Source organism: Notamacropus eugenii, chromosome 2 (genome assembly GCF_028372415.1).
Source record: "Notamacropus eugenii isolate mMacEug1 chromosome 2, mMacEug1.pri_v2, whole genome shotgun sequence".
NCBI classification, from domain to species: Eukaryota; Metazoa; Chordata; class Mammalia; order Diprotodontia; family Macropodidae; genus Notamacropus; species Notamacropus eugenii.
This window is the reverse complement of record NC_092873.1, coordinates 267,955,264-267,983,128: the sequence shown is the minus strand read 5'-3', so window position 1 is coordinate 267,983,128 and position 27,865 is coordinate 267,955,264. Positions and strand designations below refer to the sequence as shown.

At 39.1% G+C, this 27,865-nt stretch overlaps 1 long non-coding RNA gene across 1 annotated transcript; it reads left to right on the top strand.

Moving 5' to 3' along the window:
- On the top strand, window positions 1-27,836 carry LOC140527238 (uncharacterized). The gene is made up of 3 exons (XR_011974725.1): window positions 1-321; window positions 21,688-21,779; window positions 25,672-27,836. It is a non-coding gene; the product is annotated as an uncharacterized lncRNA (long non-coding RNA).
- The last annotated feature ends 29 nt before the right edge of the window (window positions 27,837-27,865 follow it).

Genomic DNA, 27,865 nt, shown 5'->3' with positions numbered 1-27,865 from the left:
GGGGACTTCGGTGGCCAGAGGATGGAGAAGCAGTAACTATCGGGTCATCCAACTGGCCGGGAGAGAACAGGAAGCTTGAGGCAGGAGAGAGAACGACTGAAGGGCTGGTCGCCAGCGCCCTCTCGCCGTCCACTTAGGAGCTCGGGTTCAGGATTAGCCTGAGCAGCGAGTGGCCCCACTGCCGGAGCCCCAGTTTATGTTCCCGATAGGACGCGCCTTTTTGGAGGAAGGTTGCGGCCCGGCGAGAAACTGCTCACAAAGAGCGGCGTCAGCTTCCTGGTGGCGGGGTTGCGGTTTGGTCGCCGTTTGGTCATCTGCAGGGTAAGGAAGGGCCTGTGTCTCGCGTTCCGCCCGCCAGCCCCGCAGGTGGTTGGGGGCTGCGGGGCGCTGTTCCTGGCTCCTGCGGGGCATCCGGATGGATGTCCAGAACGAGCGGGAGAGGGAGGCCCAAAGTAGCCGTGGCCGCTAGCCTTCTAGAGCCTGGGGGAGAGGTACGTGAAAATGGAAAGGGATGGGGGAGAGCGCTAGAGAGGGATCCGTCGGCCAAAGCGGGGCCTTGGAGCCGCGAGAGGTGAGTGCGCTTGGCGTGGCGTATCGGAATTGCGGGAGGAGCGGAGCTGGGGAAATGGAAGCTGGCTGGCTGGTGTAAGCTTCTGGGAGGCTGGAGGAGACCGAGGTGCTGGTGAGTGTAGACATTTTGGACGAGACAAGGTGGCCGTGACAGCTGGTGTGAGAATGTTTTAACTTAGACCAGGTAGATATGGATGCGGTGTTTCATCGCCGCCGCCCAGTTCCATTCCTGGTCAGGGGACATCTTTTGCTTGGCTAGAGATCCGATGAAAACCCTTCTTTCCCCCCTGTTTCCGGGGCCCTCCACAGAATTCACTGCCCCTCTAGAAGCGATCACCGGCCTGCTTTCTCTCGTGGTTGCCTGCTTCTTGGGACCACTCCCTCAAGCGGCAATTCCCTACTCCACCAGCTACAGCAATACACACGCTCAGCAACCAGGGCCAAGACTGCTCAGGTCAGCTGCTACCAGACAAAGGCATGTTCAAAGAGTCGGGGAAACTCGCACCTGCCTCCCTGAAGACGGGTCAAGGCAGAAACGAGGACTGACATTCGATTAGGGAGCACAAGCTCAACATCCTCGAATACATTATTGGCGCTTCAGACAACCATCGGTCCCACCTTTTTGCAATACCCTCTGAATTTCGTCGAGAAAAATCCCTAAATAGATATACCCCAAATGGAGTTGAAGAGAGAAAGAAAACTCATCTATACATAGAGATTAACATATTTCTAGAGACTGTCTGGAGAGGCTTAGGGAAACAAGAGACAACGTGAAAATTTGGGGGCAACCTCTTGACCATCGATTGGGTGGGCGATTGGCGATTCAAGAAAATCCATTGGGATGCCATTTGGCCCACGAAGAACCAACCAGTAGGAGGATTCAGAGAAACAAGGGAAGAAGGGTTATAGAAAGTAATTTGCAGGGAGTTGAAAAGAACCCAAAAAAGGAAGAAATACCGGGACTACTGGAAAGTCAGGTACAGAAACACAAAGGAAGTCAAAAGCTGTATCATTCGATGTAGGGACCAGCCTTGGCACCGGGAAGACAAAAGCATGGGAAAAAAATGGAAAATCAACAAAAGAAATAAAGCCCCCAATCCTGGTAAGGGAGAAGCTGGTAGGTTAAGTAAGCAAAAATCAAACCTTCCTCCCTCCGCCAGCCTCCAAACCTCTCCCTCTCAAAAATTAAAAAAAATAATCACCAAAAGATGAAAAGGGGGAAAAACTTTAAAGGGAGAGAAAAAAGGACAAATAAAGAAAGGAAGAAGAGAAAGAATTAGAGGAAAGGGAAAGGAAAGATGTCAAGATTTGAGAACCAGCAAGAACTACTTGGTTAGGACTTTAAGTTGGATCCAGAGAAAGATAAGTTTCCTATAGTAGGGCCTAGTTCAGGAGCTGCCTGTTAGTTAGTGGCTTTGCCTCAGTCTCTGAAATGCCTTTGTTCCCCATCTTCACATTGTGGTCTCCAGAGAACTAAGGTTCTTAGGCTAGGTAAGATGGAAGATGGGGTGGAGAACTGAAAACAAACAAACAAAAATCCAAAGAATGGGTTAAGAGGCAGAGAAGGGGTGTTAAAAACAGTCAAGCCCAGTATGGGAGTGGCAGGAGGACCAGGGGAGGAGTGGAAGGTGATGTTTAAGATAACTGCTCAGAACCATAATCGGTACCCTGTTTCCAAGCTGAGAGCACCATAAGTCCCTTTCTGGGATCAGCCTCCCTTTGGCTACAGACAGACTTGTTCATTTTGGGCCTAGGCTAGAAGACACAACTCATGGTTGTGGTGAATAGAAAAAGGCTATGTCAAAAGTGGGATTTGTATGCCTGGCTCCAGCGAAGGTGGTAATATTATCGCATTGAGTGAGACCACTGTAGTCATCCTCACAAACTCTTACAATGGACTTCCTCCAAATTCTCACCTCCCCTACTTATTCCCTTGAAAAAATTGAGCCATTTCTTCCCCTCTTTTGGCCCACAATTTAGGCGTATGCTGGAGATGGCTCTAAGTAAAAGCTAACAAATTTTCAGTGTAAAAATCCTACGAATTAGGACTTGATTTATTGTTTTGTTGATGGTGATCAATGAGGGCCCACATGATTTCCTCAAGGACAAGGCAGCTAAGACTGCCCAACTGGGCTCCAGTTATTTCACCTACCTAGTGTACATGGCCCTAAAGCTATCTCCAACTGGCAAATTACTCCTCTTACCCCATCTCAAGATAAGAAGTTTGCTTCCTGCTTGTATAACTATTCCCCAGTTTCCTTTGCTAGATTTTCATCTAAAACTAATTGTGGGTGTCCCTCAAAGGCCTGTCCTGGGTCCTCTTTTCTTCTCCCTCTGTTTTATTTCACTTCATGATCTCATCAGCTTTTATTGTATCAAATTATCAATTCTCAGATGTCCAACTGCCAAATCCCCTATTATTGTTGAAAGCACCACTATCTTCCTGGACTTCCTAGACATCTACACAACCTCACTGTCATCCTCAACTCCTTACTGGTAATCCTACCACTGCAGTGTATTCTATGTTTGTTCATTTTTTTCCTTCACAGCCTCTCTTGTCTATACTGGATTCTTTCCTCTGACGTTACTCCCATTCTTATGCAAGCCCTCATCATCTCACTCCTAGATTATTGCAATAGCTTTCTAGTTGGTCTTCCTGCATCATTCTTTTCCCTTCCTAAAGTATAGGCTTGACCATAGGAACCTTTTAGTCAGTAAAAGAGAAAATCCCCTGTTTAGCTTTTAAATCCTTTCATACCAAGCACCCATCTGGACCTTATTCCTCTTCCTGTAGTCTTCAGTGAACCTGTCCTTATTTCTATTCCTTAAACAGAACACTCTATCTACTCTCTCTGTGCCTTCTCATTGACTTGTCCCATGCCTGGAATTTTCTATCTTCTTATCATCACCTCCTGGATTCCATAATTTTCTTCAAGATTCAACCTCCAATGTCATCTCCTGCAACAGACCCTTCTTGGTCCCCTCCACTGTTAGTACCTTCTGTCTGAGATAACCTCCCATTTATATACCCTTCTAGTATACTTTGTAGTTACATAATTGTTTTCATGTTTGGTCCCCCAATGAAATGTGAATTATTTGAAGGCAGAGACCCTATTTTTGCCTTCCTTTGTATCCCTAGCACTTTGCTCAGTAATTGGCATAGAGAAAAGGAATAATAAATGCTGACTGAGACCTTAACTGCTAATCAATAGCTTTATCATCTTATCCCTGGCTGCGGAGGAAGAGAGAAGGTTCACTCATCCAGTGGTTTCTTGGATCCAGTCTTCAGGAAGATTGACCCAATAAGTTTGAACTTCTTTTCAATAAAGTTCCTGCTGACTCTTTCTTGACTTTCCTTCGTCTCATCTTGGTAAAAAGTGACCCAGGTCTCAGATTCCCAGCTCCTTCACAGGTCTCTATTCTTCCAGGGGAAACAGCTCAGGCCCTCTTCCACTGGCAGGCCTGCTTTCCTCAGGGATAGTGGGGACAATTCCTCTCCAGAAAGGGCTTGGGAAACCTAAGGGCAGTCCTGTTAAGAGGCCTTTGTTTTCTGTTACTAAATATTAAATTGTAACTACATATGTACACTGAATATTTATTGACTTGGAAGAAAGGAGATCCTGTCAATGATTTGGTGGTTGTCTGGAGTTCATGAATGAAAAAGAGAGAGTGCTTATGCAACATGATGACTGAAAGAAGAGTGTAGCATTTCAAAATGGGATCCTAATGGGACAGATAAATATTATTATCCCCTTAAATGAAGGCCCAGAGGTGAGGATGATCTGGTTGATGGGAATCCTGAGAGGGTCATTCTAGAAGGCAACTCTTATGATTCTTCATTGGTAGTGGGACAGGTTGTTTGGAGGCAACAGGTCAATAATCTCTTAGTTACCTTCAGATGACCCTGATTCTGATTCTGATTAAGAATTGGTGACTGTGATAGAAGTATCATGTTTGCTATAACCCTGATATTTCTGTGTTATTCCTGGTCAGGGTCAATAACTCATAAGACCCACCATGAACTACAACTATTGAGCATCATTCAATCCTATGGACCAGATGGTTGAGAGCTCAGACTGGTCTTTCCAAAAAAAGGAGGCAATACCTAAAATTTCTGATCTTTATTCTCTCCCACCATTAGTCACAACTTCAGAGGGGAATGTGATAATTTCTTGTTTTTGTTTTTCAGTTTACAGGTTTTCTTTTCTTTCTTTTCTCAAAAGAGCAAAATATTATTATTTTTGTTCTTTTTTCAATTTATTAATTTATTTTTAGTTTTCAACATTCATTTCCATAAGTTTTAAATTCCCTCCACAAGATGACATGCAATCTGATATGGACTCTACACATACATTCTTATTAAACACATTTTCACATTAATCACGTTGCGTAGGAGAATTATAATAAATGAGAGAAACCATGAGAAAGAAAAACAAAACAAAAAAGAAAATAGTCTGCTTCTCCCTGCATTCCAACTCCATTGTTCTTTCCCTGGATGTGGATGGCATTTTTCTTCATGAGTCCTTTGGAATTTTCTTAGATCCTTGCATTGCTGAGAAGGGCTAGGTCCATCAAAATCAGTCCTCACACACTGTGGCTGTTATTGTGTACAATGTTCTCCTGGCTCTGCTCACTTCACTCAGCATCAGTTCATATAAGCCTTTCTAGGTTTTTTTGAAGTCTGCCTGTTCATCATTTCTTATAGCACAATAGTGTTCCATTACATTCAGCCATTCCCCAATTGATGAGCATCCCCTCAGTTTTCAATTCTTTGCCACAACAAAAAGAGATGATATAAATATTTTTGTACATGTGAGTCCTTTTCCTATTTTTATAATCTCTTTGGGATACAGCACTATTGTTGGATCAAAAGGTATGTACATTTTTGTAGCCCTTTGGGTATAGTTGTAAATTGTTCTCCAGAATGTTTGGATCAGCTCACAGCTCCACCAGCAATGCATTAGTGTCCCAACTCTCCTATATATCATCTTCCTGTTTTGTCGTGTTAGCCAGTCTGATAGGTGTGATGTGGTACCTCAGAATTGTTTTGATTTGCATCTTTCTAATCAAGTGATTTCTGATCAATAACATTTTTTCATATGACTATCGATAGCTTCAGTTTCTTCCTCTGAAAGTTGTCTCTTCATATCCTTTGACCATTTATCAATTGGAGAATGACTTGTATTCTTGTAAATTTGACTCAGTTCTCTAGATATTTTAGAAATGAGGCCTTTATCAGAGACACTAGTTGTAAAAATTCTTTCCCATTTTTCTGCTTCCCTCCTAATCTTGGTTGCATTGGCTTTGTTTGTGCAAAAACCTTTCAATTTGATGTAATCAAAATTATCCATTTTGCATTTCATGATATTCTCTATCTCTTGTTTGGTCATAAATTCCTCCATTTTCCATAAATCTGACAGATAAACTATTCCTTTTATATGTAAATCATGTACCTATTTGCATTTTATTTTGGTATGTGGTGTAGACATTGGCAAAATATAATTATTTTGAAAAATTAAATTTATTTAAAAAATTTTAAATACAAAAATGTGGCATTTTCATGTGCATAGCAGCACATAAAAGTAAAAGTCTGTATGAGAGAATGAGTCTTCATTTCATACTGCCTGATTTTATAAAAATGATTAAACAAATGCAATATTCAGTTTGTTTTGCTTCCAATTATTCCCTCCTATATATTTCCTTCCTTCATAACCATCCACTTTCCCTATCTCCCCTCCATTAGTTTCCCAGTTGAAATTGGAGTGTTTCTATCCAAGATGTATGTGTGTATGTGTGTGTGTGTGTGTGTGTATACATGTGTGCTTGCACACACACACATGCATACAGGTAAGAGTTCATGGTCTCCATCACCTCTCTTCAGGGTCCTCTATGTGATCTCTTTCCTGGGCAAAGACTCTAGCATGATACTGCCTCTTCTTCTTCTTCTTCTTCTAGTTTCATGTGCATTGTAATGATTATTATTTTCTGATATAGGAGGATAGTAATCTAGTACAGTGTCATAGTGCCCAGAACTGAGCCAGCTTAGCCAAATACTTTTTCTGTGAGAGTTCTCTGGACCCAAGGAGTGAGTGGTTGTGGATATAGTGGGATTCTCCAAACTGCCTCCTAGAGTTAAGTGAATGTTGACATTGAGGATATGCCCCAGAGCCAGCATCTCTGGGTAGCCACCCCAAGTGCTCTTCTGTGCTGCTTTGAAAAGAAACTCCTCCACATCACCCTCAATGAGGAATCTGAAGAAATCAAGGTTCCCAGCTATGTAGCTGACAGTCATTTCCCGAAGCTCCAGGTGCTGGTCCTGGTGCCCATAGACTGCCTTGCTAATAGCTCGGTAAAGGCAGTTTCCATCAGGAATGATGTGGTAGCGGTACTTCATCCTCTCCTGCAGGTACAGGTCCTGTTTTTCTATTTCCTCCAAACCTTGCCAAACCTTAGCCATTGTATTGGCTTTACTGTTCTCTTCAGGGGCTGAAAGCCCCTTTTCAGGATAGAAGAGCAGATTGCTTGATTGGTTTGTTTGCTTCCCAGCTCCTGGCCCTGGAGGCTTGCTCCCTCAGGTCTACTATTTACCCCAGGAGTTTCTTGGGACTAGAATCTAGGCCCCTAGACAGGCAACCAGGGTCTGAGTCCTTGAAAGCAGCCAGCTGGGATTTCGCTCAGTCTGAGACCTCCACTCTGAGATGCTCTTAGAGCCAACTGCTCTCTTCCAGATCTCTCTTTGCTGTCGTAGGTCAGGACTCACCTTGTTCCTGAGAGTGTTCTGAATTTCTCTTCCTTGCTCCAGCCTCTGGTCTGCTTCTTCCTTGCTTCTCTTTCCCTTTTATACTAGAATCTCTAAAGGTGTGTACTCTCATAAGTAGCTTTCATTAAGTGGCTTTTCATTTGAGTGACAGATTGACAGACCGTGTTCACACCTCCATTACCTCTGAGTATCAGTTGACTTATTTCCTGACCTTTTAATACTATGCAAATGATTACTAAAGCTTCACACTCTTTAAAGGTGAGAACCTAGAAGCTTAAATCTGAAGGAATTCACACTTTACAAAGCCATAACTCAATTGCAATGAAATTTATCCTTAACTCTCATTTTCCAGCTGTCTTACAACTTTAGATTTTTCCGCCTCTCATTTTCCAGCTGTCTTACAACTTTAGATTTTTCCGCCTCTTTTTAAATCCTTTCAAGGAACACTTTGATGACTACTGCCTCCTTAATCTCAAGTTATTTTTTTGTGACAAATAGAGGTATTGTAACTTTGTGAAGTTTTAAATTCAATTTTATTTTGTTTTCAGCTCAGAATTCTGTCCCACCTCTCTTTTTCCCTTGAGAAAAATAAACAAAATCCATTACAAATACCTTGTCACATGAAACAAATTCCTGCATTCTTAAAAAATATTTCAGTCTGTATTTTGAGTTCATCATTTTTTTGTCTGGAGACAGATAGCAAGTTTAATCATGAGTCCTCTGGAACAGTTATATAAATTAATTATTAATTTCAAAATAGTTTGTCTTTACAAACTTACAAACTTTGTACAAATTGTATCCTGGTTTTGCTCACTTTGTTTTGCTTCCATTCATGCAATTCTTCCTGGGTTTCTCTGAAACCATTCGATTGATCATTTTTTATAGCACATTCATATGCCATAATTTATCCAGCCATTCCTGGATTGACAGGCACCATTCCACCCCTACCTCCAACTAGCTTCTTAATCTTTGCTATCATGAGAAGAACTTACCCCTATTTTTGTACTTAGGAGTCTTTTTCTTCTTCTTTCTTTGATCTTGGAATATGGAATGAATGTTGTTATGACTTGGTCCTTAGGTATGTACAGTTTCATAGTTTTTTTGACTTTGTTCCAAATTGTTTTCCAAAATGGCTGGACAAATTTACAAGAGGACATTAAAGAACTTGTTTACCCACAGTATCTCCAGCATTTGTCATTTTCAATTTTTGCCAACTTTGTCAATCTGATGATTTTCTGAGCTGGTAACTCAGAGTTGTTTTAATATGCATTTCTCCAATTACTAATGATTTAAAACATTTTTAAAAGAGCCACTGATAGCTGACATGTCTTCCTCTGAAAACTGACTATTCATATCCTTTGACCATTCATCCATTGAGGAATGGATTTAATCTTATAAATTTGATTCAGTTTCACATATGTCTTAGTACAGAGAATTTTATCAGAGAAACTTGCTACAAAGAGTTTTACCCAATTGATAAATGGTCAAGTATGAACAGGCAATTTTTCAGATGAAGAAATTAAAGCTATCTATAGTCATATGAAAAAATGTTATTGATTAGAAATCACTTGATTAGAAAGATGCAAATCAAAACAATTCTGAGGTACCACATCACACCTATCAGACTAACATGACAAAACAGGAAGATGATAAATGTTGGAGAAGATGTGGGAAAGTTGGAACACTAATGCATTGTTGGTGGAGTTGTAAACTGATCAAACCATTCTAGGGCAATTTGGAACTATGCTCACAGGGCTATAAAAATGTGCATATCCTTTGATCCAGTAATACCACTACTAGGTTTGTATCCTAAAGAGGTTATAAAAAAGGGAAAAGGACCCACATGTACAAAAATATTTATAGTATCTCTTTTTGTTGTGACAAAGAATTGGAAATTGAGGGGATGCCCATCAATTGGGGGATGGTTGAACAAGCTGTGGTATATGAATGTAATGGAATACTATTGTGCTATAAGAAATGATGAGCAAGCAGGTTTCAGAAAAATCTGCAAAAACTTATATGAACTGATGCTGAATGAAATGAGCTGAAACAGAACATTGTATGCAGTAACAGCAACAGTGTGTGATGACCAACTTTGATAGACTTAGCTCTTCTCAGCAATGCAATGATCTAAGACAATTCCAAAAGGTTCATGATGGAAAGTGCTATCCATATCCAGAGATAGAATTATGGAGTCTGAATGCAAATCAAAGCATACTATTTTCTCCCTTTTTTTCTTTCTTGTGGTTTTTCCCTTTTTTTCTGATTCTTCTTTCACAATAGGACTAATGTGGAAATATGTTTTAATATGATTGTACACATATAGCCTATATCAGATTGCATGCCATTTTGGGGAGGGGGAGGAAGAGGGAGGAAGAAAAATTTAGAACTCAAAATCTTTTAAAAGTGAATGTTGAAAACTAAAAATAAATTAAGAAAAAAAGAATTTAGATGCTTTAATATTTTAGTGCATATATGAATTCATTTTCTATGGTGCCTTTCAACAAAATGTACTTTATCTTCTTTAATTAGATTTTTTTTTTTTGCTAATGCTTTGTCTGAGATCATGATTGCCACACCCTGATTTTTTTTTTAACCTCAACTGAGGTATGAAAGATTTTGTTCCATACCCTTATTTAACTCTGCATGTATCCTTCTATTTTAAGTGTATTTTTTATAAATAACATTTTGGATTCTAGATTTTAATCCCCACTGCCTTTCTCTTCTGTTTTATGTGTGATGTTCATCCCATTCACAATCACAGTTACAATTGTTAATGGCATATTTCCCTTAATCCTATTCTTTTGTTTTTTTCTTTTCTTTGTTTTCCATTCACTCTTGAACAGTTTATTTTGCTTCTAATTAATCCCTTCCTTAACCTACCATCTCTTTAATTTTTTTCCTTTTCTTTGATACCTTTCCCTTCTGTTTCCTGGTTGGGTAAAATGTATGTGTAGTCTTCTCTCCTTTGACCTATTCATATGCGAATGTTGTCCACTCTCCCCCTCTACTTGTGCACCCCATTTAAGTGAAAAAAAAATTAGCCCGTTATTTCTCTCCTACAATGTGTTCTTCTCTTTCCATTTATCTTTTAAGGTCATCAAAACAGAACAGAATCACTCCCAGATTGTCTGTCAGATTATACTATCTCTATGACCTCTGATGATAGGGTTCTCAGGGAATGCATGGATCATCTCTATTTAATAATGTAAGCTTAAACTTGTTTAATCCCTTATGGTTTCTTGTTCAAATTTACCTTTTATGCTTGAGTCTTATTGTTTGTATGTTAAACTTTCTATTTAGCTCTTGTCCTATAAAGAATAGAATTCTTCTATTTATTAAAGCTCTGTTTTTTCCCCTGTAAGATTTTCCCCCCAGTTCTGATAGGTAAATTATTCTTGGTTTTAAGCCTAAATCTTTTGCCTTCTGAAATATCGTGTGCTAAGGCCCCCGCTCCTTTCAAGTAGTGGCTAATAAATCGAGTGTGATCCTGACTGTGGATCCTTGGTACTTGAATTCTTTTTTGCTACTTGAAGAATTTTCTCCTTGACCTCAAAGCTCTGGTTTTTGGTTATAATGTTTCTTTGAGTTTTCATTTTGAGTTTTCTTTTCCTGAAAGTGGCCAATGGATACTTCCTAGTTCTTCTACTTTGCCCTCAGGTTCTAAAGATCTGGAAAGTTTTATGACTTCTTGAAATATGATATCTAGGGTTTTTGTTGTTATTGTTGTTGTTAATAGCTTTCAGGTACTTCAGTGATCTTAAGTTATCCTGAACCTGTTTTCCGGGTCAGTTGATTTTGTTGCAAGATACTTCTATTTCTTTCAGTTTATTTTTTTTTTTAACTTTTTTTGATATTTCTACGAGTCACTAGCTTCTATTTAGTCTGTTCTACTTTTCAAGGCATTCATTACTGGGGTAAGATTTTGTACCTCTTGTTCCAATTTGCTAATTCTCTTTTTATATCTTTCTTGCATGTTTCTGAGATGATGGAATCTCAGGAGATTATGAATCATTTCTTTTCACAGTTTTCCTCTACTCTTATTTGATTTTTAAATCTTTTTTAAAAAGATTTTTAAAAAATTTTAAATCTCTTTAAAAAATAACTTTTGCTTTATCTTCTCCAGGAGTTCTGGTTAGATTTGTCCCCAACCTGCATTTTTTCTTTGAGACTTTTCTTGTAAATATTTCTGAGTCATTCTTTTCTCTGTGTCTTTAATGTACTTATTGACATAATAATAATGTTATTAATAATAATCCCACTCTTCATGGTGGGATTCTTTTTTGTTTACTCATTCTTCTAGTCTACTTTTTCATTTTAGACTGTGTGTTAGGGCTTGGATCTGAGCACTTCTGGGGAGAATGTCTGAGAGGAGCTTCTGCTTGCATCTTTCTGCTGCTTTTACAGCTCAGGTTGAGTTCCTATAAACTTTCAGTGCTCCCAAAGTGATGATAACATCTGAAAAAAATTCTGCCTTTCTAGTCTGAGCTTTTTGGGTTTCTGACACACATTTGTTCTGTTGGTTTGTCTCTAGTTAGAGGTTTGAGTGAATTACTATTGGATTCAACCACTAAAGTGTTTTGCAGGTTCAGAGGGATTGAGCTATAGATTCCTCTTTTGATCGGAGATTCTTGCCATGATTATTTCCCTGCAGGTTTCACCCTGACCTGGAGGCTAGAACTGTGTCCTTGCTCTACTCCTAGGATCATACAGCTGCTGTTTGCTTTTGAGTTTATTCCTTGTCTAGTACATCCAGGACCTCCAACTGTAACCACTCCTCTCCACTATCTCTAGGTTCAGATTCTTTCCTTAGCCTACCCTAGATCAGTGATCTGCAACTGAGTAGCTGCCAAATGGCACCCATTCCTGTATAGGTCAGTGATCCCCTAGGACCTCTTTCTGCCTTAGTATTTCCTGCTTTGGTGTACAATTTTGGCCTTGGGTGGTAGAATGCTCCTCTCTGTCTTTCTCCCCAAGGTTTCCTAGGCTAGAAAAATGACTCACTGTGACTTTTTCTTGGATTTCCTGATCAGAATTTGGTCTGAGACATTTCCTAGATCTTTCTGAGGAAATATGATGGAGCTAGGCTACACTTCTTTCTTCTGCTCTGCCTTCTTGACTCTGGCATCAAGGTCAGCTGCTACACTGATGGTAAATTATTTAACCTGAAAAGGCTACAAGCCAAGACTAAAGTGGAGGAAGAGTTGGTACAGAATCTTTTGTTTGCAGATAGTTGTGCATTCACTGAAGCCTCTGAGGCTGAGATGCAACAGAATGTGGATCAATTCTCTGATGCTAATTTTGGCCTGACAATGAACACCAAGAAAGCAGAGGCTCTCCAATGGCCAGCACTGCATCATCCATACTTGGAACTATCAGTTAAAACAAATGTAGAAATTTTGAATACTGTGGATAAATTTATTTACCTTGGCAATACACTTTCCAGGAATGTACACATAGACGATGAAGTTGATGCATGCATTGCCAGAGCTAGCTCAGTGCTTGGGAGGTTCCAAAGGAAAGTGTGATAAAGAAGTTCTATAGAGCCTTTGTGTGACCTCATTGTTGTATGCCTATGAAACCTGGACAGTCTACTGACTAGGATTTGGGAGTATAATTCCAAATTGCTTTCCAGAAGGGCTGGACCAATTCATAGCTCCAGTAATAGAGCATTAATATACCCTGTCCTCCCTGCAGTCCCTCTAACACCTGTCACTTTCCTTTTCTGTAATCTTTACCAATCTGATGTGTATAATGTAGAACATCAGAGTTACTTCAATTTGCAAGTTATTATTAGTAGTTTAGAGCATTTTTCACATGTCTGTGGATAGGTTGTATTTCTTCTTTTGAGAACTACTTTATGTCCTTTATCTATTAGAAAATAACTTATTCTCATGTATTTAAGTAAGATCCTTAGATATTTTGTAAATCACAACTTTATCAGAAAAACTTAGTGCAAATATTTTCCCCAGTAAACTGCTTCTGATTTTATATCCATTGATTTTGCACAAAACCTCTTCAATTTTGTGTAATCAAAATTGTTCATTTTATCTTCAGCGATCATCTGTATCCCTTGTTTGGTCGTGAATTCTTCTCCAACCCATAGTTTGAAAGCTCCTGCTTCAATAATTTGTTTATGGTGTAGTCTTCCAATTTAAGTAATGTATCCATTTGGAATTTACTTTAGTATATGATGTGGGTATTGGTATAAATCAAATTTCTGACAGATTGCCTTCCAGTTTTCTTGAAAGTTTTTGTGGTATAGTGTTCAAGTCCTTACTCTAGTTATTGGCATCTTTAGGTTTTTAGAACTCCTGCTACTAAGTCTCTTTCCATTTCTATGCTGTCTACCTCATCTTTTACAATGATCATCTTTTCTATTTCTTAACCAGGATCAAGTATTTTTGTTGCTACTGTATTATAGTATACTTTGAGACCTGGTACTGCTAGATCTCTTTCTTTCCTACTTCTCCTTCCCCCCACCCATTATTTCCATTGACATGACTCACCTTGGGTTCCTCCAAATGATTTTCTTTCTTCTCTTGCTCCCTTTCACATGATGTCTCTGTCTTAGGCTGGTTACCCAGGTACTGGGTTTGATGCTCATCAGTGTTTCTTCTGGGGGCAGGTCAAACAGCTGGTGTCCTACGGCTTGTTATTCACTGGGCAATTATAGTATCCAGTAACTTCTGCTTTCAACTCTGATGCAGTACTCTTCTGAGATACTATGGCTCTCTTTCAGAAAATTCAGGGTCCCTTATACTAGGTAGTGACTAGTAGTGAGTAAAGTGACACTGATCTCCTACGCTAATAGAGTTTTCCCTCCAAGATGATCTCTCGTTTACACTATGTGCATTATGTAGTTACACAGTTGTTTCCATGTTATCTCTCCCATTCGAATGTGAATGCTTTAACTTTCTGTGTATCGCAACACTTAGTACAGTGTTTAACACAGATCAAGGACTTAATAAATACTTGTAGATACATTCATTGACAGGTAATCATTGTTATTATTATCATACCTCTGACTGCTGGGGATGAGGAAGGATTCTTCTGTCCAGTGGTTTCTTGGAACCATCCTTCGCCCAATAAGTTTGGATTTCTTTCAGATAAAGCTTCTCTCTTGCCTTTCTTTAGTACTTTTTTGAGGCAGAGTCTCTGCCTCCTCAACATTTATTCTATTTCCTTCTCTCCAATTACAGGCTCTACCTGTCTTCAGACACTCATGACTTCTCACCTGCTTCCAGTTGATCCCCTCTCCCATCTATCTTCCACACAGTTACCAAGTTAATATTTGGACAAACACAACAGTTTCAATAGGTCATCTTGGTTTCTACATCAAGAGACTCATAGTTTTTTTTCTTTCATGGACCCCTAGGACCCTCTGGTGAAGCCTGTGGACCAGAATACAGTTTTTAAAGGCATAGAATAAAAACATGTAGGATTATAAGATTATATTGTAGTATAGTTGTAAAAATATTAATAAAAACAAATTCACCGACCTTCAGGTTAAAGACTCCTAGGACAAACTGCAAACATTACCCTGGAATTCAGAACCCTCTACAATCATTTCCAGCTACCTTTTCAGAGTTAATTTATTACTCCTCTTCATTCATTCTTCTTATCAGTATAACAGCATTGCTGCTGCTCCACCCTCCAAATCAGGAGAGAGAGAGAGAGAGAGAGAGAGAGAGAGAGAGAGAGAGAGAGAGAGAGAGAGAGAGAGAGAGAGAGAGAGTTTGAAGTTTTACTTTACTTTACTTTACAAAAATACATAACTTAAAGGCATATGATAGAATCTATCCTACCATGAGTTTTTCAGCCATAGAAACTCTCAAAAGTCATCTATGAAATAAAAGAGGTCACACGGCATCAATGGACAGAATATCCATTGGAAGCTCCTTGAGGGCAAGGATTGTCTTTTGCCTTTTTTTGTATCCCCAGAGCTTAGCACAGCATCTTACTACCATAGTAGGTGCTTAATAAATGATTTTTGAATTGAATTGTATTATTTATTACATGTTATATAGAGGCAGATAGCTGGTGCAGTAAATAGACCATGACACCTGGAGTCAGGAAAACCTAAGTCCCAATATGCCTCAGATTCTTACTAGCTGTGTGACCCTGGCTAAGTCACTTGACCTCCTTCAGCTTGTTTCCTCAGTTGTAAAATGAGGATAATAATGACACCTCTCTCTCAAGGTTGTTGTCAGGATAAAATGAGATAATATTAGTAAAACACTTTGCAAACTTTGAAGTGTTATATAAATGCTAGCTACTATTTATATTAGACTAAAATGACCCACAGAAACCTATGGTCTCTTCCCTTAAAATATTAATATTAATTAATAATAATTAATATTAATATAAAATATTAATGTACAAAAATTCTGTTGAATTCTTTTGAAAGTAAGGAGGGAAATTCTGCCATGATGAAATGTTTTCCTAAAAATATTTTTAATGTTTGAATGAAATAATCCTTTCATGAATTGCACTGAGAAATAATAGAAAAAACAAAGTCAAAGGAAAATCATGTTGAGACTTCAGTGCTTTTGCCTACCAAGGACACAAAGTGTAATTTATTTCCATGAAAGGACCATTGTCCAGTAAAAGACTGGATGGAAGCCCCAGCTGTAGTCTGTTGGGTCTTGTGGTCTAAAAGCAGGTGGGAGTTTCTACTTGTTTAAAAAGCCATTTCTCACATTACAGTAATCAAAGCTGTAAAAAAAATAAATAAATAAAGAGCAGATTGTGTTTCATTCTTACTATATTTAGGGAGGGTGGGCATATGTGACTAGTGTGTGAAAACAGATTCCACTCTTAACTTTAAATGTGTCCTTTGAATATTCACTGGCCTGGCAGCTGAAATCCTCAATCTGTAGGTGTCTCCTTTTGACCCTGAGGTCTCTAGGTTCCAATGCATTGTTTTGATGGCATTAATAAGTTAAAGTTGAAGTCAACAAAAAATACCACAATGGCTGGGAACTGTGAAGCCAAATTCAGATGACTTTCTTTTCTTTCTTAAAAAATCAATTTTTACTAATATTTTATGTTGTTTACATCACACATTACACAGTATTCCATGTGTCTCTCCTTCTCCTTCTTCCCAAGAGCCATCTTTTATGACAAACTATTTTTTAGAATGGGAAAAACAGTTACAACAACTGATCAGTACATTGAAAAAGTTTAAAAATTTGTGCATTGTGTTACATTTGTGGACCTCTCACCTCCACAAAGGAGTAGGTTGAGAATGTCTTCTCATATCTCTTCTTTCGAGTCCCACTTGATTTTTATTATTTGGTTACATTTACTTTTGATTTTTTGGTGTGTTGCTATTCTTTCCATTTATGTCATTGTAGTTACCATGTTCTTTTGAATCTGCTTGTTTCCCTCTGCATCAGGTCATATACATCTTTCCATGTTTCTTTGTATTCATCATACACATAATTTCTTATTGTATAGTAGCATTCCATTACATTCATATACCATAATTTGTTTCTCCATTCTCCAACTGATGGGCATCTACTTTGTTTCCAATTCTTAGCTGTCACAAAAAGTGCTGCTCTACACATTTTGGAATATAGGTGCTTGGGTGCTTGGGTGCCTATGCTTGGACTCCAATGTTAAAATCAAATTTCTCTCTAAAAATCACATCTCCCTGGCCTCAAAACACTATTCCAGGCAGTTTCTCTCCAGCACAAGAACAGTCTGCCCTAGATCTCTCTTCCTGATACAATAGCCAGCTGTACCTATAGAATGTATTAGTTTGAACCAGCTGTTTACTGGCTGGGCTGGCTGTGTACTGGGTCATAAAGATATTAACTACTCACTGACCGATCGTATGTATCTTAGACTTAGACATATGTATACTCCCTCACGTTTATCTTGTCTAACAAGACATTGATGGGGGCAGCCTGAGTATTTCTCAGTCTGCCTTGACCCTTGACTTAGTGACATTTCAGGCCTAAAATCACACTTCCATGTAGCCCCTTCTTGGGCTATTTCCCAGTGAATTCTGGGTAAAATACCTAGGCAGTAGATACTAAAAGTGTATGTTCCTTTAAAAATTAACCACTCCTTAATCCTGCCTTGAATCACCTAGTTAGCATATTTGGCACATGTTTTACTGTAGAATATCCTGTATAAACTGTAACTGTACCCCTCTAAGTTTGCAAGTTCTCTAAGAACTCTTGCCCACTGAAAAGCATAATATGTCTTTACCACTTTGACTTCAAGAATGCTTGAGTCTTTGAATTCTTTCTGGACGGCCCACCCAGGGAACTCCAGTCTTGGGATTTTTGTATTTTTCCTGACCCTGGTCATATGGTGCCTAACGTGGGGCACAGTCTGAGGTCTCAGGGTATTCTTCAAGTCAAGGTAAATTCCCCTCTCTTCCCCTCTCCTCTAAATCTTTACCACCTTGCCTTCAAGAATGCTTGAATCAGTGAATTCATTCCAGGTGACCTGCTTCTGTACTCTAGTCTTTGCGAGGTTTCATTCCCCCCTTTCCAATCCTCCTTATGTGGAGACTTTTTTCTTATCAGTGACTTCCTTCAAGTATAAGCCCAGTTATAGAATTTCTGGTTCAAAGACTATGGACATTTTAGTCACTTTATTTCCATAATTCTACATTGCTTTCCAAAATGATTGTTCTACTTCACAGCTTGACCAACAATATATTAGTGTCAGGCCACTTATTTTCTCATGAAAAATGACCAATTCACTCAAACAGCAAAATGAAACCTTGTCTAAGTTGTTGTATGGGTGTCTGTGTGTCTTTTAAGAGTTCTGAAGTGAAAGTGATTGGTATTAACTTCCTAAAATTCTGTAATAAGCCAAACAAAAATAAGACTTCTTCAGTCTTAGAAAAGATATCTTAGGAAGAATACCCCAAATTTATGGGCCTTTTCTCCTCATCTTCATTTCTTAGGATCCCTATCTGCCTTCTAGGGTTAGCTCAAATTTTACCTTCTATGGGATACATCTTCTGATACTCCAGCTTTTTGAACTTTCCTTGCTTAAATTATCTTCTCCTCACTTTTCTTTTTATATGTTATAGTCTTGCATTGGAATGAGGGCAAGGGATGTTTAACCCTTTTTTTGGTCTTTGTATTTAGTTCAAATCATTAAACATTTATTAAATGCTTGCTCTCTGTTAGATGCTGTCCTAGGTACTGGGGATAGAAAGACAACAAAAAGATAATGTGGCATGATGTAAAGAACATTTATTTTCTTTGGATACAAAGACTTTGGGTTCGAATCCTAGATCTTATGTTCTCACCTGTAGGAGCTTGGGTAAATCACTTAATCACTTAAGTCTCAGTTTTCTCATTAATACGATGAGGGAATTGAACTAGATGGCCTCTATAGTTAAGTCAAGGGACTTAACATTCTACTGGGGATAAATAGCACCTGTGTTGTTTTGCACATAGTAGGCATGAATTTCTATTGACTTTTAGTATATTACTGATTTTTATACTTTCACTTTCAGTTTCAGTTCAGAATGAAAACTGCATTTATTGAATTTTCATAATGCCATAAAATATTCACAACCCAGTAAAACATGCTAAAGGTACTCTGCAGGGGATCTTCAGAAACTGATAACCCTGGGTACAAAGCACCTGAGAAGGAACATAGAAAATGCGTACCTTTAGACAGAACTTAAATATTTGGATATGTGACTTGGGAAAACTTTTGAAAATGACAACTTTTAGAGACAACCTTCTTCTATACTTCAAAACGGCTGTGACTACATCAGAGTGAGAGATGTCAGAGTCTGAACAGAGCGCTGGACTTGGAATCAGCAAGATCTAGGTTTGAACCTCAGATCCTCACTAGTTGTGTCACCCTGGGCAAGTCACTTCTTTTTGAACTTCAGTTTCCCCACCTTTAAAAAAGGAGGCATAATAATGCTTTACATGATTGTAGTGAGGATAAAAAGAGAATGCATGGGGGCAGATAGGTTGCCCAGTGGATGAAGCACCAACCCTGAAGTCAGGAGGATCTGAGTTCAAATTTGACCTCAGAAATTTACTAGCTGTGTGGCCCTGGGCAAGTCACTTAACCTCAATTGCCTCTCCCGAAAAATACAAAAAAAAAAAGAATGTATTTAACGTGTAATTGAATGGGTATTGCCTCAGTCAAAGTGAAAATTTGGAAACACCTTAGCTTACAAAGGCCAAGGTCTCCCATTGCATCCAGGGCCATCTCCACTCATCCTGATCTATATCTTGCCACTGGACCCATATGACTCCAGAGAAGAAAGTAAGGCTGGTGACCTTGCACAGCCCTCCCTCACTCAAATCGAAGTCACTTGCAAGTCATGGCATCATCTTCCTGATGTCATGGTCCTCTTTGAGAATGAAGAATAAAGGACAAAAAACAATGAGAAACCTTGACAACTAATGAATCAACAAGCATTTTTTTCTTTATTTAATATTTTATTTTTCCCACTCACATATAAAAACAATTTAAACATGCTTTTTTTTTTCAGATTTTGAGTTCCAAATTCTATCCCTCTCTACCCTCACCCCCCCCATTGAGAAAGCAAACAATTTAACATAGATTATATATATGTAGTCATGCAAAACAAATATCCATGTAAGTCATGCTGTGAAAGAAAACAGACAAAAAACCCCCAAGAAAAATAAAGAAAAAGTATCTTTGATCAGCATTCAGGCTCTACCAATTCTTTCTCTAGAGATGGATAGCACCTTTCATCCTAAGTCCTGCAGAATTATCTTGGATATTGCTGAGAATAGCTAAGTTGTTCATAGTAGATCATCATACAATATTGTTGCTACTACGCACAATGTTCTTCTGATTCTACTCAATTCACTTTGCATCAGTTCATGTAAGCGTTTCCATGTTTTACTGAGAGCATCCTGTTCATTGTTTCTTAAAGCACAATAGTATTCCTTCACAATCATATACAACAACTTGTTCAACCATTCCCCAATTGATGGACATTCCCTCAATTTCCAATTCTCTGTCACCACTAAAAGAGCTGCAGCAAATATTTTTGTACATATAGGTCCTTTTCCTTTTTATTTTTTATCTCTTTGGGATACAGACTTAGTAGTGGTATAGTAAGGATTTATTTTTTAGATACCTACTTGCTGGGGATGGAAGCTCAATTCCAGGTGGACAGTCTCGGGCGGGTAAAGGTGGGAACTTCTAAATCTTAGAGTTTTCACGAGGCCCCCCCAGGAAACGACTGGGAATCGAGGTGAACCAAGCTATCTCGTGTATTTCCGCCTCTTCCCGTGAGAAACGTGATGGGAGAGAGCTCTCCCCGCCCTCGAGATTGTCCCGGATCTGGGCACACTATTGTTATCTAACAGCACGGTATTCAGATGCAAACTATGCTGCTGGAGAGTTTAAGTAGGATCAGGAAAGCCTGAAAGTTCTCTTGGGCGGAGGGGCGCGGAGCGGACAGGACACAAGGCTCCGCTTTTCCTCTCTCCTCTCTCCCCTCCCCCTCTCTCCCCACTTATACTTCTACTTCCAATCTCTTATTGTAAGATCTTTGCCTCCTTGGGAGATTCTTCGTTCCCTCCTAAGGAAGAATTCCCCTGCACTTGTAACTAGACCCTGAAATAAAGCTCAACCCTTGTTCGACTCTGGAAAGTCCTTTCTCTCATACGAGCATACGGTTTGGCCAACCGAAGACCTCGGGAGGTGAGGTAAGGGAAGACTCGGGTAGCCCTCAGGCCTCTAGGCCTGGCACCTACTATGTGCCAAATTCCTTCCTAGGCACAGAAGATAAAAAGAACAGTGCCTATACTAAAATGTCTAATATTCTATTAAGAGAAAGAACGCATACACACATAAGTTTGAATTGAAAGTTGCTGATCTCATGAGTAGAGGGAGTTTTCTCACTGGGACTTTCCTACACTAGTGGTTCTCAAAGTGGGATTTGGGGCCCCCTTTGGGTCCCTGAGACCTTTTTTGACTTTGAGGTCAAAATTATTATTATGATACTAAGATATTTTAATTTCAAATATAGTAAAAATACACATACACATATGCATTACATATAATATGACCCATATAAAAACTCTTTAGGAGATCCTCAGTAATTTTTAAGGATGCAATGGAGCCCTGACACCAAAAGTTTGAACAGTGCTGTCCTGTATCAATTAAATTACAAATATGGAGAAAAATAGATGAACTAATTTAGTGTAAGCAAAATACAGAGAAATGTTCTTAGAATATTCAACTGGGCATTATTATAGAATAATTCTGACAGTGTAGATGTAGATAGAATTATTAAATCCCATCAGAACTTTGTAGCAAAAAGATTAAGTAAATTAATACATCACTTAATTGTGCTAATTAGTTATCTATTGTTGCAGGGAAATGAAGTAGAGAAACTCACAAAAAAATCAAAAAGAGCCTCCAAATCATGTCAACATCTACCTTGATACTTGGTGACTTCGGTGTGAAGGTGGGTACAAAAAAGAACCATGGAAGAAATGTGTCAGAAAGAATGGTTTAGGTAGGAAAAGAAAAAAGTCAAAAGCTTATAGATTGCTCAGAATTCACACAACTACAATCATGAACACAAAATCTAATAAAAGTTAGAAGGTACCAGACATAATGAAGAAGGGAAACAAGCATTTATGAAGTGCTTACTGTGTGCTGGGCACTGCTATGAGTTTTACAAATATAATCTCATTTGATTCTTACAACAACCCTGGGAGGCACGTTGTGTTATTATCCCCATTTTAGAGTTGAGGAAACTGAGGCAAAGAGAGCTTATGTGACTTCCCCAGAGTCACACATCTGAGACTGGATTTGAACTCAGTTTCCTGACTCCAGGTCCAGGGTTGAATCCATTTTGCCACTTAGTTTAATGATGAACACAGGACATTTTTAAAAAGCAATTGACTAAGTTAATAAACAGAAAATAATAGATCATCTGTCCCTCCCTACCTTTCTGGGATTCTTATACCTATTCTCCTCACATACTCATTAAGCCAGTGACATTAAGCCTTGCTGTTCCACAAACAAGACCCTCTGTCTCTTATCTAAGCATTCCCACTGACTGCCTCTCAAATTCCTTCCTCATCTCAGCCTCCTGCCTTCTCTGGCTTCCTTCGAATTCCATCTAAAACCCCACCTTCTACAAGAAGCTTTTTCCAACTCCTTTTAATGTTAGGATCTCCCCTTTGTTGGTTATCTCCAATTTATCTTGTGTAGACTGTTGCAAAAACCTTAGTGAAGTCTGAAGTACTATAGTAACTTGTATACTAATAGCTGTATATATGTCATTTGTGTAGCTCTTTGCATGTCGTCTCCTCCATTAGACAGTGAGTTCATTGAGAGCAGGGACTGTTTTGGTTTTGTTTTGTTGTTGTTGTTGTTTTTTTTTTTTTGGTCTTTTTTTGTACCTCCAGCACTGGGCACAGTGCCTGGCACAAGTAGGTGTTTAATAAATGCTTGTTGATTTGATTTGACTGCTACCATGAAATTCATCCCAAAATGTTACCTTCATTCAGTCAGATCACTGACTGGTCAGAGAAGAGATCAAAATTAACACCATATTTGAAAAAATGAAAAAAGGAAGCAAACTAGAGGATGTGGTGTATGTGTCATATATAATAGCACCAATTTTATATAAGCCTCTAAGTTATAAAAATAGGAAATACATAAAAGTGAAGACATTGACTCTGATTATAAAGATTTCTTTGAATTAATAATAATGCAGAAGTATTACATAGTCATCTACGGCTATATGACTTAGATTGAATGTTGTTCAGTCGTGTCTGACTTGGTGACTTCACTTGGGGTTTTTTGGCAAAGATACTGGATACAAAGATACTTTGCCATCTCCTTTTCTAGCTCATTTCACAGAGGAGGAAACTGAGGCAAACAGGGTTAAGTCACTATCCAGGGTCACACAGTCAGTATTCATCTGAGGCCAGGATGAAATGAAGTCTTCCTATCTTCCTGATTCCCAGCCCAGTGTGCTATCCACTGCAACACCTAGCTGTCTATCAAGATTTCTTAGAGAATTTTAATTGATATAATAGCTAATATATAGTATTATTATATTTATATATATTGTTATAATATAATATAATGGCTGCTGTAATGAGGTCAAGAGACTCCAGAATCCATCTCAGACAGCAATCACCATATCCGTGACAACTGGAGAGATACAGAAGCCAAAGGTCTTTTAGTGTCCTCTTTTTTTTCAAATCAGTCAGGCTTACTCTTTATATTTGCAGAAAATAAATGGAAAGGAGTCTTAATCAGGTCACCACATAAGGAAGAGGAAAGGTAGCACAAGTGTCAGTTCCATCTCCTGCTGAGCTGTCTGCCTGATCTGCAAGCTATAGAGGAAAGAGCAGAGGACAAAGAGTGGGGGGCCAGGGAGGAACAGAGAGAGGGCTCTCTACTGACTGCAAGCCTTCCAGTAATGCCTTCCAGTAACACCTCCCAACTTGTACTTTGTATATCTCCTCCCTCATCTCCAGCTTCCACTGGGAAGAGGGAAGATGCCTTTCACTTAATGATTAACATACTCTCCTCCAGTCATTTCCTACATATCCCAGTGATTCTGAAACCCTTGTAGTACATCATTCAGAACCAACTCCCCATCTCCTACCTGATTCCTTATTCCTGTCTCCTCAACCCACCCTCTCCAAATTTCCAACCAAAATGCTACCCTCTGGAATGCCTACTTTATAGGCAACAAAGTTGTTTTCATCTTAAATCTTTTCCTTTCCCACTCATTCCATCTTCTGGCTTTCACTGAGATCTGGCTCCCTGCTGATAACACAACCTTCCTGACTACCCTTTCCAGTGTTGGCTTCACATTTGCTCATTCATCCCAGTTCATTGGTTGAGGTAAAGAAGTTGGAATACTCTTTTATCCCCATTGCCATTTCCAGGTTCACCCCTCACCACCATCACTCAGATACCTCTCTTCCTTTGAGGTCCTTATAATTCATATCTACCATCCAATCAAAATCATGACAACTATTGTCTATAGACCCTCCACCCCCACCCCTTCCCTTCCTCAACAAGTTTAGTATCCAGTACATAATCTTTCCTCCTTAACTTTATACCAGAAGACTTCAGCATGAGTTAATATTCCCTCAGAAACCTTAATCATCCAGTTCCTCAGCCTGCTCACTTCTTATGACCTATTCATCCACCCCACTTCAGTCCCATAAATGATAGTATTTTTTATTTTGATATCTGTCACCACTGCTCTACCTCCATGTTCAAGAACTCTGAAATTTCCTTGCATTATCATAATCTATTGGCTTTCCATTTCTCCCTCTTCCCATGCCAAACTCTACTCTGTGTCCAAATCTTCGCCTCCAATTCCCTGACCCCTCAATTCTCTTCCAGTCTATGTCCCTTGCACAAATGTGCTATATAACCTTAACAGAGCTCTCCCAGCTGCTAGACAATCCTTGTATATCTTCCTTCTTAACTCATTCTCCCATTCCACAATGACTCTTCCAAACTTTTCCATCCTTCCTCAAACCTCCCAGGATTTTGTCTCTCTAGACTTGGCTTCACCTCCCTTTGCCTCATATTTTACTGTAAAAACTGCCCTACGCACCTGGAATGCTTTGTATCTTCATCTCTACCTTCTGGCTTCCTTCAAGTCCCAGATAAAATCACATCTTTAACCCTTTCTCAATCTCTCTTAATTTTAGTGCCTTTTATCTGTTGATTATTTCCTATTTATCCTATGTATAGCTTGTTCATACATATTTGTTTGCATGTTATCTCCCTCATTAAATCATTGATTCTGAGAATTTTGCCTTTCTTAATATCCCCATAGGTGCTTAATAAATACTTATTGACTGACTTCTTACATTTACTGGCAAGTGTCCTCTAAGTGAACAATTTTGTGATAAACTAATCACTGCATGGGGCGGGGCAGAGGGGATGATAAGAAATAGCTCACACATACAAACTTATGACTTCTGTAATGAGATTCACTGGAGTATATTAGCTGTAGATAATAGAATTCACCAGATTAGGAGATAAAATGAAATGCTTCTTAGGTCAGTGTCTTTACTCGATTCTCCTTCAGCTCTCTAAGGCCAGAAATGTCAGATTGGCCAATGGGTGGAAAGTGGTTACCCCCCAGGGATCTTGGTGAGAGTTGTAACAGCAGAGATCTTTCCACCAGCTGTGTGAGCAGTCCAGAGATTGGCTATTTTAGGCAGCCATTGAGGGGGTGGGTAAAGATGGTGGTAGCAGCCATAAATTATTTGTTTTCAGTTTTCAAGTGGGGTAAATTTTTTCTTCTCTCTGAGAGTTTAAGTATTGTGTTAAATTTTAAAACCTGTTTTATTTTGTCTTTGCAGGAAACAAAAGTAAGGGCATAAAGCAAAATTAGAGTTAGAGCCTGAGCAACAGTAGCAGTAACAGTAACAACAGTAGCATCTCCAGGAGAAGTGGACCAAGAGAGAAGTCCATCACAGCAAGCACGGACAGCCCTGGTCTGTACTTTCAAGGACTCAGGTCCTGGTTGCCTGTCTGGGGCCAAGAAGCTCTGGGGTTGAGCAACAGACTTGGGAGAGCAGGCCTCCAGGGAAGAAAACACACTGAGCAAGGCACCTACCATTCAGAGTTTGTGGTGATAGAGACACAACCTGAAAAGAAGCTCTCTTTGGCCCCTGAACAGAAGGAGCACCAATACCATGATATCGAGCAAGCAACAGAGACTGGAGGAAATAGAAAAACAGGACGTGTACCTTCGGGAGAGGATGAAGTACCGCTTCCACATCATTCCTGATGGAAACTGCCTTTACCGAGCTGTTAGCAAGGCAGTCTATGGGCACCAGGACCAGTACCAGGAGCTTCGGGAAAAGACTGTCAACTACATGGCTAGGAACCTTGACCTCTTCAGACTCCTCATTGAGGGTGATGTGAAGGAGTTTCTCTTCAGAGCAGGACAGGATAGCACATGGGGTGGCTACCCAGAGATGCTGGCTCTGGGGCATATGCTCAATGTCAATATTCACTTAACTCTAGGAGGCAGTTTGGAGAATCCCACTATATCCACAACCACTCACTCCTTGGGTCCAGAGGGTTCCCACAGACAAAGTATTTGGCTAAGCTGGCTCAGTTATGGGCACTATGACACTGTATTGGATTACTCCCTTCCCATACTTGAGGATGACAATTTTTTGTGTGGGGGAGACAACCTTTTCTTTCTTTTTTTGTTTTTCATTATATTTTTGTTCCTTTTTATTTTCAGTTCCAAATCTTCTTCCTCCTCCCAGCCCCTCCCCCAACCATTGAGAAGGCAAGAAATAGGATACCCATTCTACATATAAAGTCATACAAAACATATTTCCTCATTAGTTATTTTCTGGAAGGGAAAAAAAACCCAAGAAAATGAAAGGAAGGAAAAAATTTTGCTTCAATTTGCCCTCTGAGTTTGTCAGTTTTCTATCTGGAGGTGAATAGCATTTTACTTCGTGAATCCTTTGGAGTTGTGGTAGATCACTGTAATGATCAGAGTTACTAAATCTTTCATGGTTAATTATATTTACAGTATTGCTATTACTATGTAGATTGTTCTGGTTTTTCTCACTTCATTTTATATCAGTTGATATAATTCTTCAAAGGTTTTCTGAAACTGTTGCCTTCATCATTTCTTATTGCACAATAGTATTTCATGACATTTACATACCACAGCTTCTTCAGACATTCCCCAATTGATGGGCATCCCCTCAGTCTCCAATTCTGTGCCACCACAAAGAGAGTTGCTATAAATATTTTTGTACATATGGATCCTTTTCCTTTTCTGGTGATCTTGTGTTATAGACCTAGTAGGGGTCAAAGCCTATGTGCAGTTTTTTAGGGCATAGTTCCAGATAGTTCTCCAGAATGGTTGGACTCCACTAGTGTCCCTATTTTTCCATATCCCTTACAGCATTGCTCAGAGAATAGCAATTCCTTCAAACAACATGAAGCTAGAAGAAAAAAGAAGAAAAGTTATTTCATTCTTGAAGTGCTAGAAATCGTGTCCAGTAAGTGCTGGCTCACAAAGTCCTGAGGAGAACACACACACATATACACACAGAGCTTGGAGAACTCAAACTCCATAAGAAAACAAATGGACAGTGGTGGGGAATAGTAAGGAATAAGAAGAATGGGTAATTATGAGGAAGAAAATATGGAGGAGGGAATAATTGGAAACTAAATAAAGTGAATATTGAATTTATTAAATCCTGTTTGAAAAAGCAGGCTCGATGAAATGGAGATTTATGCTTTCATAAAGAATCTCATTTTGTGTGCTGCTGTATATATGAAAACGCTCATTTAACTGTTAACATTCGGAATTTTAAAATGTAATTTGATATTTAAATTGTGATTTTTTGCTCCTTTGAGAAAAAATAAAGAAAGCATCTAAACTTTAAAATAGTAAAAATAAAAGAAACAAAAATTATTACTGACACCCTCCTAAAATTTTGACAAAATATGGAAGAGAATAAAGAGCAGAAATTCTAGGCTTGCCTTACTTCTTTGGAAAGATCAAGTATGAGATCC